The sequence below is a fragment of the Manis pentadactyla genome, chromosome 17 (genome assembly GCF_030020395.1).
Source record: "Manis pentadactyla isolate mManPen7 chromosome 17, mManPen7.hap1, whole genome shotgun sequence".
Lineage (NCBI taxonomy): Eukaryota > Metazoa > Chordata > Mammalia > Pholidota > Manidae > Manis > Manis pentadactyla.
The window spans coordinates 13,163,867-13,182,944 of NC_080035.1; positions in this window are offsets into that span (position 1 = coordinate 13,163,867).

Genomic DNA, 19,078 nt, shown 5'->3' on the forward strand with positions numbered 1-19,078 from the left:
AGTGGTGTTAGATGAAATAGGCCAGCTTGTTTCTTCCACAGCCCATGGGAATTTGCTGATGAATCTACCAACTCACAGTTCTCTCTGCTAAGGATTGTTGACCTTAACAATACAAATATACCATGTGGACTCTGTTGCAGGTGCCCCCACATCTGCTGTAAGCAGAAATACTTTTGGATATCTTACCCAAAAAACTGTGAGAATTTTCAATGATAAATCACCTCTTTTCCAAAAAATTGATACCTGGGAAGCCCTTCTTTTTCTGGGGGAGATCCCAGTCCTAACCCCAGAAGTTTTAAAACCCTCCGGCCTCAACAGGACAATCATAACAGAGCACCACATGTTCCACCCAGAGGTAGGTAATTCTTTGTTGCATGGAATTGTCATAACAACTAGCACAATGTGCACTAAATGACCCCCAGCCATTGTGTCTAACAAAAATGAACCTACAGTTTTCCAGATGTCCCCTAGGATCCACAATTGGGAATCACTGGGGTTTATATGTAAACTCATCCCAACCCAACCCTTCAAAAACATGGATAATTTTTTCCAGTTTTATTGATAAATAATTGACACACATCACTGTATAAGTGTAAGGTATACAGCATGCTGGCTTTATTTGCATAGATTGTGAACTGATTGCCACAATAGGGTTAGTTAACATCCATCATCCCATATAGATACAACAAAAAGAAAAGAAAAAAATGTTTCCTTGTGATGAGAACTCTTAGGATCTACTCTGTTAACATCTTCCCTGTATATCGTTCAGCAGTGTTAACTACAGTCATCAGGTTATACATACACCCCTAGTACTGATTTATCTTACAATGCAAGTTTGTACCTTTTTATCACCTTCTCAATCCCCCCTCCCATCCCCTCTGCCTCTGGTAACCACAAATCTGATCTCCTTTTCAATGATTTTGGTATTTTTATTTGCTTATTTTTAGATTCCCCATATAAGTGAGAGCACACAAGTATTTGAAAGACTTGGATAATTTAGCATTCAACACCATACACTTTAAAAAGGAAAATCGACTATTTACTGAGTTTCATGTGCAAGGGGAACAGTACCATCAAATGCTTTTCCTCCTATTGCACTCCCCTCTGCTCTCAAGGCAAAATAGACTTGTCTGGAGATGGATGTGGCATAAGCCCCTTAAACTTTGAACTGTGACCTAATGCTTCTAGACTCCTATTTTCAGTTGCTTATTCTAGAGGAGAAATAATAGAAGTCAAGTTGTGGCATCATCTGAACAACAACCCCCACCCCAAATGAGCCTTCTGAATAAGCAGCCCCCACAGACTGAGCCTTCTTAGAAAGCCCCTCCACCCCCATCCCCACCTTCCTGTGCATCTCTCCATGGCCAGGGCCATACTGGCCCATATCCCCCAAGGCCCTTCAGATTCAGGCCCTTTCTCATAAGGTCTTTTCAGAGAGAACAGGGCTTCATTATTTCTTAAATAATTGATTAAGTAATTAGTAATATTTAGTAATAAGCCTAGTAACATTACAGAACTAAAATATTCTTGCAGCCAGGGTATAGTAACCTGTACAAATGTATCTCTGATACATATATTTATAAAAATTTTTCTAAACCCAAAGTATTTCAATATGTCTTTTACTTTTACTTCTTCCTTTGAGGTGAGATAATCCTAATAGTCATAGCAAATATTATGAGATATTAAAGCATAAAATACTATGAGGACTGTTTTTTACCTTGCATCATTTACTAATCCATGTTACTGTACCAACATGCATTATTCTGCAAGTTTATCATGAATGACTTTGTTGAATGTCAAGCTAATATCCATAAGCACTTGTGTGGCATTCTCCTAATCTAGCTAATATATTAACTTTTCCCAAGGACAAATCAAAACAGAAGCCATGTCATAAAAACTTAAAGCTCTTTCAAATTTAAAAGCACACAGGGAAAAAAACCCAACCTGATATGGCTTTTAGATGATTTCAGAAAAATCTTCATACGACTCTTTCATTGCTTTTATCTCTATGGGAGATAAGGCAGTGGATAAAATCAGATTTGGAGTCAGGAGACAGACCTGGGCCCTGCTTCATGAACCTGGCTGACCTTGGGAAAGTCATTTAATTCTTCTTCCTCCTTATCTCTAAATGTCAAAATTAACACTTTCCCTCTAATTAGGATCTAATTAGGAAAACACAATTCCCTTCAAACATTTACAACCAATAAAACTTAATGCAAATAATTGCTTTCTCAGGTGACAGAGGCATTGAGACCGAGGAAGGGATGGTAAGGTAAATGAGAGATTTGCATCAACAGGAAGAGAAAAGGAGGCAGAATTCTGGAATTCAGGCCCAGAAGGCCTGTGTAGCAGAAAGTGGAGCCCTAGAGGAAATACAAGCACTCACTGCTTAGTGGAGAAGCCCCCACCTCCCACCAGTGCTTCCCCGTAGCCAAACCTGGTTAGAAGGTGGCTAACAAGGGAAAGGGCATGGCCTGCAGGATCAGGTCCCTGGCAATACAGAGCAGAGAGCCACTGAGGAATAAGTCTGAGGGCACACAAAGTACCTTTACAGGGTTATTGTGAGATTAATATAAACCAGAATATATAGAGGAGAGGACTTCGTAAACTGCAACGTTCTATAAAACACGATCAGGAATTGATCTCTAACATTTCATTGTAAACATCAGGCACATCTCTCCTTCTGCTCACCTATAACATTTTACCTTTACTTGCCTTCCATTTATTTTCTGCTCAGTTCTCTTGTTTTTTTAGCACGTGTCACATCTTTCCTTGAAGGGCCATGCTCCCTGAGGCCAAGTCCATGGCTGATTCACCTGCATAAGCCTCACCATACATTTCTTGTAGTAGATGTTCAATTAGTATTAGAAGAAGAGAAAAAGGAAAGGAAGGAAGGAAAGTGTGGAAGAAGAAACCTCATACCCTGAAATCAGACTACCTTATTACAATAAAAATAGAATTAGTCCCATCTTGGGCATGAAAGGCAGTTAGGCAGAAAAGTGTTCATCACAGGGACTGACCCGAGAGTCACAGGATGTTTGGCATCCTTGAGCCCCACTCATTAAGGGCGGCTCGTTCCCTCTCGTCATGACAAACACAGCCACCTTCACTTCAAACTGCCCCTAGGTGGTGGCGAAACCCCGCCCCAGCCCAAGGCGCTCCCGCAACCCTGCTGAGGCTGGCCTCGGGACAAGTTCAGCCATTACTTCTCCTGTGCTTCCAACTTAGTGTACCTCCCTTTGACTTTTTATTTTATTTTATTTAGAATTACTCATTATTATTTCTGTTGAGGGAGAGAGTAAATAAATTGCAAACGTTCTTAATATTCATTACTTACACACAGTGTAAGAAGCATAAAGTGATCCAAAGGAATTAGGGGAGGTGAGCATTGTCATAGTGCTATCGTTCAGGTCAGAAAAAAAACTAATTCTTTTGTCCTTTTGGGAAGGCTACACATTTATTCAATCAGTAAACTTATTAATTAATTACTATATGTTAGGGATCATGTTGATGCTGGATATATGGAGATAAATAGGACACAGTCCCTGCCTGGAGTTTCCAATCTAATGATGGAGGCTGAGAGGTGATCAGCCAGTTATTATGTTAAATGTGTGTTAAAAGTTATGATGGTGACAAACAGTGTTAAGGGTACACCATGTTATGACCTCACAAGATGATCCTTGGTTGTCTTCCCCACTAGCCCCTCTGGTGCTTAATGACACAGTTGTTACTGTTGCTCTCCAAAATGAAACTTTACGCAGACATACAGACACATGTGCGAAAAATATTTATGGTCTCTCCCAGTGAAATACGTATCAAGGCAAGCTCTTCCACCGAATGTATCCACTGATAAGTGTCACTCCATCCCCCATTTGCTAGGAAATAAGGGGGTCCAGGAATGGCAACCTGCCCCTATGAAGATGTATAAAATGCACACTGTGAATTAGTCCTTAAAGATGAAACGCTGTGTGTACTTGGAAGTACTTAAGCCTTTGTCCAAATGTCAGATTTTTCTTGCTTGAACTGAGATGCTGAGTGTGATTCATCAGGGTCTCACTCTTGTTCAGGCTTCAGACATGCTGAGAAATGACCCAATAATCCTGGACGAAGATGAGCCCATCCATTCTCTGCATTTTCAGAACCCCAGCATGTGTCCACTAAGAGAGCAAGGCTGTAACAGCTCCTCCTGGTGGCCCACAGCGTCAGGGGTTTCAAGCCCAGAACGGGATCAATAGCCGCCGCACCAATGACTGTCTACAGGTTGATGTGGGGCCTCGCCCCTCCTGGAACTTGAACTGAACATAACAGAACCCGAACAGGCCACTGGGCACATGTGTGCACCGGTGTGTTCGTGGGGACTTGTGTGTGCCCTTCCTCCAGCATGAGTCCTTATTTGTAAAGTCTCAGGCATAAACAGAAAAGAAAATTCATTCAAATAAGACAAAAAGGAATGGGAAGTGCTTTGTACACTCTAAAGCACTTGGTAACAGTAATTGTAAGTTGCCATTTTACTATTAGTGCCCATTTAAATCTCTGCTCAGCACAATTAGTTATCATCATCAACATATACAGAAAGGGGAATTTGTGTTATTTAAGAAGCGGCAACTTGAGTTCCTCTTAGGATGAGAGAACTATTTGTGTTTAAGAAAATATCTTACTGGGAATTTTTGGCGCAGAAGGTAAATCCCCAAGAACATTGCCCTAAGCAGACAGAGAAATAAAAGTAAGGAAAGAGGTAATGAGAATGGAGAGATGGGGAGAGGGCTAGAGGTTGAGGATAGTGGAGGTCAAGGAATGTTTAAGAATTGGATGTCTTATATTTAAGTTGTGTTGCACTGCATTTTAAATCCCTTTCATTGCCCTATAATCTCAGAAGCCTTCTGCATACCCAACCTTATAGATCAGAGGTATTTTGGTGGAGGAAAGAAATCAGGGTGGCATCAAGCATGGGATGGCAGTACAGAAAACAATCAGAGCATAACATGGCAAGCCGTCCCCTGAAACTGGCCTCTTTTAGCTGTAGCAGAAATTCAGAGTCGTAGCTGCTTGAAGAAATGCAGACACACGCACAGAATCTTTCCTCCTCACAAGGCAGAGGTGATAGTAGCACCACGTGCTGGGCCCTGTTCTTACTGCCTTATTTGCAATAGTTCATTGAATTATCACCCTGAATTTATAAACGCAGTATTGTGCCTATTTTACAAATAAACAGAGAGGTTTAGTCACCTTCTCAAGATCACACAGTGAGTAAAAAGAGTACCCAGATGTGGGATCTTACAGATGGCACCATATTTTTTTCACTGTGTTATAAAGCCAATGTCCTTTGAATTGCATAAGTCACAAGGATCCTAGCTGACATCTGGGCAGCAAATGCCTTGTGATTAACAGTTTTCAAACTAGGGGATGGGAGGCTGCACCATTCTGATGGTATTATGAGTCTTGTGGCACTCTTAGAAACCAGACGGCATGTAAGGGCTCACAAACAAGCCCCAGCAGCCCATGGAGTTGGGATGGCCTTAGCCTGAAGGGCAGGCACCATTCCCATTTCTGGGAGCCAGACCAGCGCTGAGCAGAGTATGAGGGTGGAGCAGAGGACCTGACCACGGCCCAGGGAAGGTGCAGACTACATCCAGAGGAAGCCAGTTCATGTCTAGAGTAACCTCCAATACACAGGAAGTGTCCACAACTAGGATCCCCTTTCTTGGCTGGAATGATGGACCGGGGAAACCTGAGTAGGCCACCTGAAACAAGACAGGTCCCTAGGAGTCTGGAACCATCAGAAGGGGCCTTTGTGTGTGTCTCCACGCAATGGGAAGCAAGAAACAAACTGTGTCTGAGAGGCATAGATAGAGCTGGGACCGCAAAGCAATGAGAATGTGAGGAGGAAAGAGGAAAACAGAGCTGTAGGTGAGACACATGTGAGAGATGTGCACGGGGTGCAGAGCACAGGCCGCTGTCTGTGTTTGCGTTCCCAGTGCTTTGGCATAGGAAGGCTGGGCCAACGCCAAGGGCTCAGGCCGGAAGTTATCATGACTACATGGCAGTGATGACTACATGGCTGCATCTGATTATCTGATTCTTCCAGGCATCCTGCCTTGCTCAGCCTCTTATGGGTTGAAGCTTTCCCCTTTAGACCTGTAAGTCCACAATCAGCCATCAGCCAGGCCAGCGTCCGAGGAAATGTCTTTTGGAAATAGAAGGAAATTTTCTTAAAACCCTTTTAGGGTTTCCTGAGACTAGGAAAATTGGGAAGATGAAATTATAGTGAGATGAGAGTAGTATTGTAGGTAGAAAGGTGGAGCAGCAACTTCACAGAAGTGTCGTTTCAGGGCACATGTAGGCGTAGTGCCCCCAGCACTCCGGCTTCCGCACTGGTGGCTAAATTCATCCTATCAGTAAGGCATCCTTTCTCCAATGGCAGTTCTCTAGGACTCTAGCATAGAGGTTTCTGGAACATACAAATTTGCCTGCCCTGAACCTAGCCTTAGCTCACTGGTCACTCAGAAATGACTGGAGTACCTGGGAGTCTCATGATTATTCAACACCGAGGACAGGAGGTGGTAGAGCAGTTTTGAAGTAATTTTCTCCCTTTCTCCAATACGCGGTACGTCCCGTCCTAGGGAACGAGCAGGTGTCATCAAATGAGCACTAGAAACTAATACAGGTTTAATGAAATGAGGGGCTTGGGCTGACAGCCCTCCATTGTAAGGAGTCTCTGGGGCACCAGCAGCATAATTTATTCATAACGTGTTACTCCCCAAGAAGGGAAAACCGATGGTTTATCTCTATTTCTAAATTGGAGGTCAAAGGACTAAGATCAATAGGTATGATCCCCAGGCAAACACCGCTGTCTGGCTGTACTCCAAACCCCCCTTCCCTTCGCTGTCCTTCCCCTATAAAGAGTAAAAATGTTAGAGACTCATGTTCTAAGCCTCCTTTGCCATTGACATAGTGCTAACCAAACTATGGTGGGAGGACACAAAGAAGGATTTTTTCCTCCCTGAATAAAGGAGGAAAGCACACAAGGAGAACACTTTTATATAACCCCCCTTTCTGCTTTTTGGACATGATTAAGTGAGGGTATGGTGCCTGGGGCTGTGGCAGCCATCCTGTAACCACAAGGAGAAGCCCAAAAACTGGGTGAGATGACAATCTGGTGTCTTGATGTCCTAGACATGCTAAACTTAACCAGGAACCACCTACCTCCAGACTTCTTGTTGAGTAAATAAAAATTTATTTATTGTTTAAGCTGCTATTCAGGTTTTCTGTTACTTGTAAGTATTCTTTTTTAATTTAGTTACAGTAAATAGAGCAGCACAAAAATACATCTGAAAATACAGAATGGCTGAGTCATGGTGGCAGGACAGAGGGCAGTGTGGCCTCTGTTTCAGGCTGGGGTACTGGTAACACTAAGTTGGGCAACACATTTGATTCAGACTCCTGCTTGCTGTACCTTGAGATTCAAATCACATGCCTACTGAGGCTACTGTGTTAAAGGAAATGGTGGGAAACATTTAGGATGTTGGGTTGTTTTGACTGTTTATTGCAGCTTTTGGCAAGGATGTGCAAGAAAAGGATAAGCACAGGTCAAAGATCTGCCACTAGAGAGACAAAAAGAACTCTTCTGAGGTGCTTTTGCTGGTCATCAGCAATCTAAGTTGAGAGTTCCATAATTTGGAGATTTGCTAGAGCCAGAAGCCGGGAAGTGTAGACATAGCAAAAGATAAGACTGACAAAATTAGAGCCCAAGCACCAAGCTCCTCTCATTCAATTTTCTTTGCCAGGCAAAGAGGACAAGCCTGATGTCAAAGGTCTAATGAAAATGAGGCCTCTCCACCCAGGGCACTTGTGAATTGCTTCATAGCAGCCATTAATTAATTTAATTAAATTTATTTATTAAATTACTAAAAAGAAGAGACTAACCAAGCCAGCAGATCCTCTCCTTACCTGAGCTGCCTTGGAGGTTCCCCACGCAGACTTCCGTCCTAGAAAGAACTTGCAGTGGGAGAGGTTTGCTGATACTGGTTAGCCCTTTGGGATCCTACTCAACGTTAGGCCCAAGCCACACTCTTCAGAGAAGCCTCTAGTCAGAGACTGAGTATGAGGAAGTACATGGGGCTGGCCACTTCTGCCCAATGCGGGGCTCTTCTCAAGAGCTGTTTTTCACAGATATTAGAGCTACATTAGTCTGAAGACTTTCCTTGCCTTGTATCATATGCTTCCAGAAAGGCTAACCAAGGAATTGAATCCTCTCATTCTTATTATTACAGGCCAACAAGAGTGTATATGTGCTAAAAAAACAAACAAACAGTGACAATTGTGTGTTTCCCATTATCCACTCTTCCAAATGCAAGTTTTTATTGAAGGTATCTTCTTCCTTTTGTATCACTGTGTTTGAAGTGGGTATACTGTCCTTTAGTTATTAAAGTTACATTAGTTATATTTTTATGGCTGCTGAACCATAAGAATCTACGTTGAGACTTAATGGAGAAGATCACAAATCACCCAGAGACCCAAGATGTGATCTGGCCACAATAACTGGATGATCCTCACGTTTATTCTCCCTTGGACAGTGGGTGAGAGCATTCCACCTACAGTGGCTGTGGGGGGAGAACCATGTCTAAAACTGGTGGGTGGCCAAGGAGATGGGTGCTGGTAAATGCTCTGGCAGGCCCCCCAAGGACACGCCCAGCCTTCTTGTCCCTTGCACTCCTTCCATGTAGAGGCTAAGGACAACAGCAATGGGTATTTTCTTTATCAGCCGCCTTTGCTGCTGAGAAAAAGGGGAAATCTACTAGGGAGGCTTCTGGGAAGGTGCTTTTCTTTATCACCTGGGAAGGTGTTTATCTCCTTTATCTAATAAAAGGAGAGAGGCATACAGGGGAGTCTCTTCTGCTCCCCTGCTTCCTCTCTGTGGTTTCAGTCACGTGAGGATTTGACATCGGGAGCTATGGCAGCCATTCTGTGACTGAGAAAGCAGGAAAGTGGCGGAGACGTGAATCCCGGTGCCCGGAACCGCTATTCTACAGACAAAAGTTGGTGTGGTTTCAGTCATGGCTGTGTGAATTTTCACTTACCCATAACTAAATGTGTGCTGACTGATCTAATTCCAGACTTTCTGGAAAGAAGCATCTCCAGTATCTTATTTTGGTTATCTATGTACATCCATCTAAAATTCTTAAAAATTAAATATATCTTCATGAGATCATACAAAATAATAGAAAGGAATAAAAATGATAATACTGTAGTTTTAGTTCCATAAAATTTATAATTATTAGTTAATTTTCTATCACTCTCATGTTGTCGAACTCCACATCACTGGTTCAGTTGAAATGTTTATAAAATATCCTGTCCTGTGCATTAGATCCAATAAAGTGTGCTAGGCCCTGAGTTATTTTTCCAGCTTCTTTCCAGTAATGGAGGCAGCCATATGGTATTGTGAGAGGACCTCCTGTTTAACCCAACCTTGTCACTGGATTCCTCCACCATCTGCCCCATGAGAGGGCACAGAGCTCTATAGGGACAAAAAAAATTATACTTTACTTTCTTGACCAAGCAGCTCTAGTTGACTGGTGAGAGCCGTCTGGGACAATGACTTCCTAATCCCTAATATTCTTTAGACATCACCCAGTCTGATGCACTCATTTCACAGATAACAAACTGAGGTCCGGAGCCATGGAGGTGACTCCCTACGTTCTGATACTTTGCTGCTTAGTGAAAGGGCAGGAGTTGGGAATTAGCCTCGGGTCTCTTCCCTCTGTCTGGTGCCTTACCTATTGAACTTCTGTTTCCAAATTAGCAAGGACAAGCATGATGTCTTCTTTTGTCTCACTCCTTCCAAAATATCTAATCCAGAGTGGTCATAACCATATACGACCATATCTGTTTGACCAGATGTGGTCAAAAGTTTTATGGAAGGAAGAAAGGAAAGAAGGAAGGAAGGAAGGAAGGAAGGAAGGAAGGAAGGAAGGAAGGAAGGAAGGAAGGGAGGCAGGGAGGCAGAGAGGGAGGGAGGAGGGAATGGCTAGAGTGGAAATGGGAGGATTGCTGTGTGACTGCTAAAGCTTTTCAAGAATTTTTTTATCCCAGACTATCCCACTGAAATGAAACATTCTGTTGCCACACTATGGGCCTTGAACATTGTAGGCACTTAATTAACACTGAATTGAATTGAACTGAATAGAATTGACTCTTTATGAGATCAAAACTATCACAGACATATATATGTAAACTTTGCTTTTGCATTACATTATTAACAGAGCCATTGGAAATGAAGTTTTCTAAAAATATTGTTAATTGGAGAAGATGAAGATTTGTACATTTCTACAAATACATGAGAAAAGAAAATGCTTTCAATAATCATTTGTATATGACTAAATTCAACAAACAATAGAGCATCTACTATCTATAAGTGCATAATTAAGCATTGTGGAGAACTCAGAGGTGAAACAGATACAACATTTTCCCACGAGCTTATCTGGAAGTATGGATAAAACATGAATGTCTGTATCTGACAAACAACTGTTACAAGAGCTATACAGAGCTCTAAAAGACACACACACACACACACACACACACACAAATACATGTGTGTGAGTTCCCAAGAAAGGGCAGGGTCCATAGAAGTCATGCTAATGTTTGATCTTCAGCAGAAAAGAGGTGGAAAGCCCCTGAAGATTTTTAACTAGGTGGTGTTTTTTTTTTGTTTTTTTTTAAATAATTATTTTTTATTGAAGGGTAGTTGATGCACAGTATTACATTACATTAGTTTCAAGTGTACAACACAGTGATAAAACATTTATATACATAATTCTAGGTTCCAGCTATCACCCTACCAAGCTGTTACAATATCTTGACTATATTCCTTATGCTATACATTACATCCCGGTTACTTATTTATTTTACCATTGGAAGTCTGTCCTTTTTTTTTTTTTTTTTTTTGTGAGGGCATCTCTCATATTTATTGATCAAATGGTTGTTAACGACAATAAAATTCTGTATAGGGGAGTCAATGCTCAATGCACAATCATTAATCCACCCCAAGCCTACTTTTCGTCAGTCTCCAATCTTCTGAGGCATAACAAACAAGTTCTTACATGGAGAACAAATTCTTACATAATGAATAAGTTACATAGTGAACAGTACAAGGGCAGTCATCACAGAAACTTTCGGTTTTGCTCATGCATTATGAACTATAAACAGTTCAAATATGAATACTCATTTGGTTTTTATACTTGATTTATATGTGGATACCACATTTCTCTCTTTATTATTATTATTTTTAATAAAATGCTGAAGTGGTAGGTAGATACAAGATAAAGGTAGAAAACCTAGTTTAGTGTTGTAAGAGAGCACATGTAGATGATCAGGTGTGTGCCTGTAGACTATGTGTTAATCCAAGCTAGACAAGGGCAATAAAACATCCACGTATGCAGAAGATTTCTCTCAGAACAGGGGGGGTGAGGTTCTAAGCCTCACCTCTGTTGATCCCCAATTTCTCACCTGATGGCCCCCCTGCGACTGTGCCTGTCTTAGGTTGTTCCTCCCTTGAGGAATCTTACCCGTCTCTGGCTAACCAGTCATCTTCCGGGGCCATACAGGGAAATGTGAAGTTGGTAAGTGAGAGGGAAGCCTTATTGTTTGAAAAAGTTAGCTTTTTACTTCTAGGTGGTGTTTTGATGCATATTTAGAAATGCTTGTTGAATTAAGGCTGGGATTATTTAACTACCTTGGTAAACTAGTAATAGAATTGGGAGACTGGTGATAGACTTTGCAAACTGTTCTCAGTTAAGTTCATTCTCCAGATTTGGTGGTCGTGAAAAATTCCTCGGGTTCCCTTTGCTGTTTATCATCAGCAAACACTTCAGGAGCACTGACAGTGATCTGGTTGCTGGTCTGGGCTGGATAAAAGTCTAGTACTGTGTTTGTGTAATGATAGATTTAATATATGCTGGCTCACGGCATCAAGACTTTATCAGAGGAATAAATGGAAAGTTATTCTGGGCTAAGAGGGTAAAGAGATCAGTTTATGAAAGAGAGCCTCCTTGTGCACATATTCCGTAAACTACAGATCAGAAGCCAGGAGAGCGGCACTGTCCATGAATAATGAAATCACACATCCAAAGGTCTGAATGGAGTCAGACAACCTGACGATTTCTTTTTAAGGAAAAATCAAGGCTTTTGCCTAGTGCTGAATGCTTTGAAAATAAGTGCTCTGAAGGTAGAGCGAGATAGCTATCACATTCAGTAGCAATAGGTGAACCTTCAAATCGGGTTCATTTAAATAGCATGCCCTAGAGGGTCCTGCCAGACAAGGTAGGTCAGAGTGGCTTTCACTGCATCTGAGGGACACTTTAATCTCCAATAATTTGGTAGTTCCATGACGTCAGGTGGTTAGAGACTGCACTGACCTTACCTGAAGACTTTCCTTTAGACTAAAAACCCAAGCCCACATCCTAACTCAGAAATTCCCAGTGTGGCAGAATTATCAGAAACAACGCAACCAAAGAGCCTAACTCATGCACCTGTAAGTATTTCTCCTGGCTCCCACTTGCTCCCCAGCCCACTGAGCTTCATACCTGCCTTCTCTCCACCCTCAGCTCTAAACAGTTGCTGAGGCTGAGTCCAGGCGAGCCTGTTACTGTCCTGGTCTTAGCACTGAAAGTCCTACGTTAAAAGCAGCCCCACCCTGCAGGCATGGGCAAACTGGGATGGCTGGCCGCCCTACTGAGGTTATCAGCACTCTCTGATGGACACATGCAGTGACCTGTTTGCATCTATCACACTTGACCTCTTGGCAAGTGGGGATGTGGCTTAACCCCTGGGCTTCCGGAAAACACTTCAGTTGCCTGGCTTCCTTGCCCCTCCCTCTCTCATTTCTTCTTCCCCTCTCTCTCTTCTCATTTCTCTGCTGATGATTCCTTTCCAACCTCCAGAATGTTAGTGTTCCCCATGATTCTGCCCTGAGCTTGCTTTCTTTTTCTTCACTTTTATACTGGATTAAATAGTGTCCCCTCAAATTCATGTCAAATCAGAACCTCAAAATGTGACCTTATTCGGAACCATGGTCTTGGCAGGTGTAATTAATTAAGATGAAATCATGCTGGATACGGGTGGGTCTTAAATCCAACATGACTGGTGTCTTTATAAGAAAAGGAGAGGACATGTCTTTTCTTGTCCTCTCTGTGGACAAAGAGACTCTACAAGCTCTAAAAGACACACACACACACACACACACTGTTCTCAGATGTACTTGATTCTAGTAACATTCACCTCTTCTTCATGAAAGATCAGAGAGAAGAAGGCCATGTGGCCACAGAGGCGGAAGTCGGTACAATGCTGTTGCAGGCCAGGGCACACCCATGCTTGCCAGCAACTGTCAGGAGGTAGGAAGAGATGAGGAAGAATCTCGGGAGCCTTTGAGGGTGCACAGCCCTGGTGACAACTTGATTTCAGACTTCTAGCCTCCTGAACTGTGAGAGAATACATTTCCATTGTATGTATCACAAACTGCCACCTAGTTTGTGATAATTTGTTATAGCAGCCCTAGGAAACCAATATAACCATCTTCTTAGGTGATTTTATTCAGTCCTCATGGCTTCTGTTCCACCTACAGGCCTGTGACATCTAGTTCTTAAGTGCCTGCCTGGAGCTCTCTCCTGAGTTCTAGATCTGTGTTTCCAAATGGCTGCTGAGACAGCAGAAAGAGTGGATCCCAATGTCCTGCGTGCACTTAGTCCAGCTCTGAATTTATCTCTTCTACATACCTGCTTTCCCCTCAATAATGTTTTATCTAGGCTAGGACATCACCGAACACCTGCCTCCACAACCTTAAATCTTGATGGTACCCAGGATTATTTGTCCTCTTCTCCTCCTATATTTACCTGACCATTAAAACCTCACAATTTTCCCTTAGAAATTTTTCCCTGTAGAGTGTAGGGTGAGGTGGAGGGTGTGTCCAGCCAGAGCCCAAGCGATCCCCACAGCTAGAGATCAGTCTCAGACACGTGTCTGAGTTTGTCAGATGCCTAGGACACCGGGCAGGTGGGGGCATCCAGCCAGGAGCCAGTTTGGGTAAGAGATCTGCATGAATTTGTGAGGGTATAACCTACATATTCTTGGCTTCACTGGCCCGTGATTACAGAACAAGGTCCTACTTCCCCTGTATAATCCAAATTATTATGGCAGGAAACCTCATTTTGCTTGCCTGCAGGAAACTGGTCTTCCTTGAAGTGTCCTCATGTTATTTCCAGACATCCCTAGAAGGATGTCTCATTTGTATTCACAAATCACACTGACACTTGCAGGCATTAGAACCTGCATTAGTCAGGGTCATTTTGGCCATGCATGTCAGAGGACACAACAAATCAGCTTATGCAAGACAGGAGAGTAATAGGCTCCATTGTTAAAAATAACGCTAAGGACTTTTAGGTAATTGAAGTAGTAGTGTAGGGGACAGGCCCTCGAGGACTGGAACCAGTGTCAGTCCCTCCATACCACTGCTCTTTGCTCTGGTCTCTCACTGTCTCTGCCCTTCTTTATGTACTCGCTTCATTTCCTCTCCTCATCCACATAGCACAGAACATGGCTACATGAATTGATCCCAGGGACAGACTCCATAACTCTCAGGGTTAATGGATCTCATGCCCATGCCTGGGCTGATCACTGTGTCCAGGGAAAGGGGGCACTATGATTAGTTAGGCCTGGATCATGCAACCATTTCTTCAGCTAGGAAGTCTGTTACTGGGAATAACAATGTCGGTAACTGGGAGAAAGAAAGTAGCAGCCAAAACCAATAGCTACCACAGGCAATTACACACGTGTCTTCTTTTGTCATCCTTTCCTGTATAGCTAGGTCTACTGCCTCCAAAGCAGGTAAAGCCTCATTGCTGTAAGTTCTATCATGAGATCCAGAGCCCAAATGATAAAGTGCTTCACCAAGAAGAGAAGAAGGTATTCTTTTGTGTGAAAACTCACAGTGTGCTGCCCTAGGACTCCACTGAAGTCAGGAGTTCCGTCCAGCACAGGATGCGGGACAGGGTGAGGTGGTGGCCATACCCAGACTGTGGACTTACATGAAGAAGAGGTGAATGTTACTAGAATCAAGGATGTCAAGGGCCTTGTACCAAGGCCAGCCTTATGGACAGCTGTCCAGTGACACCAAATGAGATAGAGATTTAGAAACTCAGAGGTCTAAGTAGGAGGTAGAGTCTTGTTGGTCCTGGATTTCTTCTAAAGAAATGAGATGTGTGTAAGTTTGTCGCCACAGGGCTGAATAACCCAAGTGAATAAGCCAGGCAGCTTGAGATGGTTCAAGTTTGTGTAACTTAGGATCCCGACTCTTTGCCTTTCTCAAAGTGTCGGCATGGTGGTTCCCCGGGAATCCCACTGCGAGTGTTTGCCTTCTGCTCCAGGCCGTGTTGCTACTTCTCATCAGAAACAACAGTGCAGCACCATGCCCTGTTTGGATTAAGGACAGCAGAGAGCCAGATGGGATAGAAGTGGAGGGACGTGTGTGCGTGGCACTGCCGGCTCCTGGAGTGGGAGCCCTGGTGCCACCCTTTGGCCTGGGACTCTGGTCACAGAATGTGAACTGTAGCCCATTCTGGTCCAAAACAGGCCACAACCCCTGGCCTTGCCATCACCTGCGCCTTGACTATGGCAAGTCAATGAAGCCAGAGTTAGCAGCCAAGACTGATTTAAAGGGACCATTTAGATTTTTTCTCACTTGCGGCATGAAACACAAATGATTGTGCTCACTGAGAGAGGGGTTTGCACACAGAAGTCTGTGGCTTGACAGAGTGTAATTAACACAACATCTACATAAAGTCCAAAGACAGACTCTGCAGCAGCACTGGGACTACACCCAGGAAACACACTGTAATTGTAGCATCCCATCCAAATGCACTGGGACAAGCACTTATGCGTCTGAATGAAAGTCAGGGCAGAGTAAGAAGCACTTAAGTCAGAGGCAGCTTCTCTGACCAGCAGGAGAAGGTAAGAAGTGAGAGCAAGTAAGGGGGCTGGTGAAGTGAGTGGCTCTGCAGCAGCGCAATAGGATGTGATGCATGACAGGACTTACACTGCAGAAGAGCATACAGCAACACAGAAAAACGTCCACAGTACAATGTGAGAGGAGATGGATATGAAAACTGAAGAAACAATATAGAGTCCTCATATGTCTATCATTTTGTAAGCTTTTTTTTTTGTATTTTCAAATTTTTTCTTTAAATCTGAGTTATTTGAATGAAGAGAAAATCTCAGTTGGCGTTATTTGGAGAACAACATTAAAGGTCAGACTTTTCTCAAGCTAGAAGATTTCTTTTTAAGTATTCCTGCACTTCCCTCCCCGTTCCCCAGCATTAAATCCCGCCCAGAAGTCAGTCTCTCCCAAGAAGTCAGGAAGCCCTCTCCCCTTTCCTGCCCCTACTAATAGTTGGAGCCACAAGGGAGTGGAAAGCCCCAGGACCTAATCTGATACGGGGTACATACACAGAGACAGTAGAGAGCAATTTCAATGGGGACTTGAAAAATAGACTCTTTAACTTAATGGTGTTCTATAAAAAAAAGATTACTAAAGAAAATAAATTATAAATTATAACAAAACAACGCCACAAAGGATGGCCATCTGTTGTGAAAGTCGTAAAGGAGATTTCTGTGTGGGGAAGGAGGTTGAGCTAAATTATCTCTAAGGACTCTTCTGCATCTCAAATTCTATGAAATAAATAGTGAGCTCATACTAAAAGAAAGTACAGGGAAAAAAACAAGGGAATGCTCCATTCTGCCCTGACATATACGCTGCGACTTCGGGCACCTCTATTTGCTGAGTCCCAGACTGGTAAACTGGCCCGTTTTCCATGTTCCACAAAACTCATCCCATATGTACTCCATTTCCCCTTGAGGAAAACCTGATCGCCATACCTCAGCCTGGTTCTCTCTTTCTGTCCCTCAGCTAGTTCTGATGGCGACCCTGCCCCTCCCTCAGCCAGCGCACACAGCCTGAATCGCAGGGGAAGACTCTGCTAGCCCCCTACGCCCAAAGGAGAGGGCTGAGAGGGGCTGGACCTCACTGCTTCCCCACCCTCTCTCCCTAGTCCTTCCGGCTGAGCCTCCAGGTTCCAGGCGGCAGCCAGGGGCAGTTTCTCAGTGCACAAGACAATGGAAAAGAAGGCCAGCGCAGCTCGCCTAAGAGGGGTTAGAGCTTTGTGCCATGCTGCATGTACATACTTCAGGCCAATATGTTTATGTATCGTCTGTATGGGTTTGAGGAGTAGTCAGGTCTAAAACGGGTGTTTTTTTCCTGGCATGTTTGTGGGAAAGGAAGGACAAAGTGCAAGCTAATGCTGGCTGACAGCCGAGAGGCACATTTCAGTGCTTATCTTAGCGCAACTCACTCTGCAGGAGAACTCCATTTTGCAGAGTGGGGACTGAATCTTAGCACACTCAAATATCTTGCCCAGGGCTACCCAGCCAATAAATGGCAAAGCAAGGGTTAGAACCAGGTTTCCTTAATGCATTTCTTAGGGTTTATTTAGCCAATTGAAAACATAAGATTTTGTTAAAATTTTCTGAGTGCCACCTCATTTGAGAAAACAGTACTGAGTGGATGTAAAGGTCATGCTTGTACCTCAACAATATTTTGCTTGAATTTCAAGTTACATGTAATTAAACTGTATAATTTAGAATATAATGATGCTGCTGTATTAGCAAGATAGACACACTTAGTGATGCTTACTATTGAACACAAAAGAGCCATTTAATTTAAACACTTGCTTTGCCTGAAGCTCATAAATGCCATTTCATTAAATCATGGTTTTGTTTATGTAAGGTGACTGTCATATCAAAGCTGTTCTTTATTATAGAAGTTAGAATAGTATGGCATGTTGGTATTAAATTACAAATATATAATGAAAAATACTTTTTAGAATCATGTACACTTGGCTACATTAATTTATTTACTCATTTAATAAATAAGAACTGAGTATCTGCAATGTTCCAGGCACAGTTCTGGGTACCCTAGGTGGCGGTGATTTCCTCCATGTACAAGTAGAGGGAGATCTAGCTTGTGGGAAGCTGGATAACGGTCTTTGTCGATGTGGTTACGCTAGCAGCCTTGGCATAGGGAGATTATCATGGACCATCAGTGTGGGCCCCAAATGTGATCATATGTCCACTTCTAAGAGAGAAGCAGAGGGAGATTTCGACAGACACACAGAGAAGGTGATGTGAACATGGGCAGCAAGAAGATGCTGGCCTTGATGACTGGAAGATGCAGCCACAAGCCCAGAAATGCCCATGGCCTCCAGAGGGTGGGAGGGCCAAGGACAGATTCCCCTGTAGAGCCTCTGGGGGTAGTACGGCCTGGCTTGCCAAAACCTTGACTTCAGCCCAGTGAGGCTGATTTCAGATTTCTGGCCTGCATAACTGTGAGAGAATAAATTTATGTTGTTTCAAGTCACCCAGTGTGTAGGAATTTGTTTCAGCAGCAATAGGAAACTAATACACACATGCACACACAAACATGAGTACATGAGTGGTGACTGATAGAACCGGGGGATGTGATAAATGGTGACTGGAGGGGCCACTTCAGAGGGCACAGGCCGGTCGGCCACTCTGCAAGTGAGCATTTCAGCAAGGGCCTGTGAGCCTGGAGCAATGCACAGAGAGAAGGGCTGGCACTTGGCGGCTTGCAGGTAGGCAGGGCTCCGTGGGTGTGGGGAACAAATGGAAAGCCAAGAAGGGTAAAATGAGGCCACCAGGGAAAAAAGCTAGGAGATGGTATCAGAGAGACGGGCTACAACTTCTTCCTGTGGGGCTTGTCAGCCAGAGGAGGAACCCGATTTAGATCTGTAAATGTGAAGACGCTGCAGGATTTGGGCAGGGAACTAGGTGATCCGCTTTACATCATGTAGAGATCGCTGTGTAAAGAATGGATTGCGAGGGGCAGGTGAAAGGGGGGAAAGTAAGAACAGGCTACTGCAGGCTCAGAGCCGCTCAGAGCAGAGATGCTGGGGCCTTCCACCAGGGCTCAGCCCCTCCTGAGTCCAGCCCCCACCCCCACCCCGCCCGGCAGCCCCTA